We start from the raw sequence: 3,446 nt of genomic DNA, 5'->3' as shown, positions 1-3,446 counted from the left end.
TTGCCTTGACATAAGGTTGCCCTAGCGTAACTGAAAGTTACATTGAATAGTTGTCCTAGGGCATGAAAAGGTTGAATTAACTTAGAAATTTTTGTTTGATTTATTTTTTACCTTTTGTTCATAGTTTAATCTATTTTTAGTACTATCTAATTTAGTCAAATTTACATTCCTGTAAAATTTAAAAATTTTACACGGGCACCTCATAAATTATTTAGAAAATTAGAGATCTAATCATAAAATCTAAAAAAAATAAATTAATTTAATTTAGTCTTGACTGCATGCTAATTATAAGCTTGGACACTTTGATTTGTTGCATTGTATGGTCATAATATATCTTAAGGGCTAATCCATTAATCAGATAAAGTGGGGATTTCATCACCCCTCAGCCCAGAAACCACAATCCATCATTCTGCATTAACCCAAGCCTTAATTTTAAAATTAATTAGACGTTGGCTCTAAGGTGCTTGAGCTCATTAAGATAAGGCACTCGAAAGAGTGAGATCGAGTCAGAATTAGCTAGTTGACTAGTGTCTAGAAAAGGGATTCAGGGATAAGAACCTGAAGAAAGGTGGTTCTCTAATTAGGTCTGTTGCGAAAGCATGGAGAGCCTCCCACCAATCTTATCCTTATCTGGCCAGTTAGCTAGTTAGTTTCTAAGTTGGAGGGCCCCAAAGTGACCTTGGAAGTTAGGAGCTGTCTAGATTTAAGGTAACCTAGGCTAGAAGTAATTTGTTTGAGTAAGTGTGTGAAAAAAAAAACTTTAACTTAGATTAAGGACTCTTGGGCTTTTCTCTTCAAACCTCTTTTTTCATTTTAAAAAAATAAAAAATAAATAAAAAACTAAGATTTTCTATGTTTGCTCTAAAGGTATAACTGTGGAGGTGTATGCTTGGTCGTAGATCGTTACGATCAGAAATTCAACCATTAGATCCTGAAATAAAATGAACTCTTAGAACCATCAAAGCCAACCAAAATAGAATCATGGACCACAATCACGAGACTGATCCACTACGATAGTTGAAGGAGTACTTTACTCCTTCAACATACACCTACTCTCCCTGTATACAAGTGCCCCTTATTGAGGCAGTCCAATATGAAATCAAGTCTAGCGTGATTCAGATGCTACCATCTTTTTATAGACTTGTGAATGAGGACCCTTATAAATATCTAGACGAATTTTTTGAAATTTGTTCAACAATTAAAATCCCAAATTTTTCTGATGATGCTCTCAGACTCAAGTTGTTCCCATTTTTCCTGAAAGATAAGGCTAAGTATTGGTTGAACTCTTTAGACACTGTAACAATTTCGACCTGAGACCAACATCACAGAAATTTTTAAAGAAATACTTTCCTATAGGAAAAACTAATCAAATTAGAAAAGCCATCATAAGTTTTTTCCAGATGGATGGTGAGATGTTCCATGAAATATAGGAGAGATTAAAAGAATTGATTAGAAAATGTCTGCACCACGCCATACCTAAATGGCAATTAGTCCATTGCTTCTATGATGGTTTGTCAGAAAAAAATTAACAAATAGTTGACTCTTCTTGTGGTGGGACATTCATACTCCAAAATGAACATGAAGCTTGACAGCTCTTCAAAATATTAAGTGAGAATTTATTACATCACATGTCGGCTGCCTGTAGAGACCCTCCCATGGTTGGATCAGAATGAGGTGGAATATATGAGGTAGGTAGTTCTATGGATATCTATAGTAAGATAGATGAACTATCTCAAAAACTTGATCGACTACTCTAAGTCGGGCACACCTCTTCCCCATCCACACAATCACAGGATGTTTGTATAACCTATTCGAGTCCAACACATTCGATAGGTGATTGTCCAACCGCATGTCAATTTTCTGAGCTTGTTCAGGAGCAAGCCCACCAAGCCCAAATTCGAATGGCTTCTAGATCAAGAAATGATTCGTACTCAAATACTTATAATCCAGGTTGGTAAAATCATTCGAATTTTTCTTAGAGATCACAATCTATGGCCAATCCAGCATCACTTAATCCTAATCATCAAGAGACATAGTTTAGAAAAATGTCATACTCTCAGTACCCGAATGCCCCACAATCCCAAACCCCTCCTAGCAATCGGAGTTCTGCCTTTGAGGAGAAAGTGTTGCAAGCATTAAAAGGGCTCGAGATGAACACCCAGCTCTTTCACTCTCACACTCAATCAATAGCCAAGCTAGAAACCCAGATAGGTCAACTAGCCACTGCTTTTAGTAGAAGGGAGGAAGGAAAACTTCCAAGCCAACCCATTAGCAATCCTACAGGCAGTATATGGCTGAGAGCTCCACTGGCCTTGAAACTTGTCCCAAACATACAAAATCTATAATAAGCTTAGAAGTGGAAAAGTCTTAAACCAGTCAGTCTTAAACCAATAAAAAAAAAGCAACAACTAGAACAAGCAGTGCCAACCAAGCTAGAAAAGAACAACATTGAGGAGAGGAAGGAACCAATTACACCAGCACCCACACTTAAAGCTCTATTTTCAAATGCTCTGGAATCTCCTCTACCTCTCGACAAGAAAGGCATTAAGATGAATGAAATGTTAGAACTTTTTAAACAAGTTCTGATAAACCTTCTCCTTCTAGATGCAATCAAACAGGTTCCAACTTATGCCAAATTTTTCAAAGATTTGTGCACACAAAAGTGTAGATTAAAAGCATAAACACCAAAGAAAATCCATCTTACTGAGCAAGCTAGCTCAATCTTCCAGCATACCATCTCACCTAAACTCAAAGATCCAGGTAGCCCAATTATATCTTGTGTCATAGGAGATCTCACGATTAAGAAGGCATTATTAGATTTAGGTGCAAGTGTCAACCTTCTCCCGAGCTCTGTATATGATCTATTTGGATTTGAAGAGTTAAAACCCATGACGGTGACCTTACAAGTAGCTGACCGATCCATTAAGGTACCTCGTGGAATGTTGGAAGATGTGTTGGTAAAAGTGGATGAGTTTTACTTTCCCATAGACTTTCTGGTATTAGACAGAATTTGGTAGCAACCCTAGCCAAATCCCTATCATCTTAGGACGATCCTTTCTGGCCACAGCCAACATTTGCATTAACTGTAGGATAGGAGTCATGGACGTATCATTGGAGAACAAAAAGCTAAGGTTGAACATATTTAATGCTTCTCAGAAACCACCAACTTATGACTGTAATGAAATTGATGTGCAGAGGAAATCATAGAAGAAACTACCCCTACCATGCTCATGCAAGACCTTTTACAGGCATATTAACTCACTTCGGAGTAGATGATTTTGATGTCGATGGGTATATCATGAAAGTAAATGTCTTATTAGAACCACCCACTTCTAAAACCACTCCTCCTTGGACTATGAAATATGAGCAATTGCCTACTCAATCTAGCACACTAGTACCATCATTAGAAGCATCACCTACTCTTGAATTAAAACTCCTTCCAGCCA

General features: G+C 37.3%; 1 non-coding gene across 1 annotated transcript; it reads right to left on the bottom strand.

Moving 5' to 3' along the window:
• Window positions 1–1,368: 1,368 nt before the first annotated feature.
• Window positions 1,369–1,474, bottom strand: LOC114914038 (small nucleolar RNA R71). The gene has a single exon (XR_003800471.1). It is a non-coding gene; the product is annotated as a small nucleolar RNA R71 (small nucleolar RNA).
• Window positions 1,475–3,446: the final 1,972 nt, after the last annotated feature.

This window comes from Elaeis guineensis, chromosome 3 (genome assembly GCF_000442705.2).
Source record: "Elaeis guineensis isolate ETL-2024a chromosome 3, EG11, whole genome shotgun sequence".
Taxonomy (NCBI): domain Eukaryota; kingdom Viridiplantae; phylum Streptophyta; class Magnoliopsida; order Arecales; family Arecaceae; genus Elaeis; species Elaeis guineensis.
The sequence above is the reverse complement of the archived record's forward strand: the minus strand, read 5'-3'. Positions and strand labels throughout refer to the sequence as shown.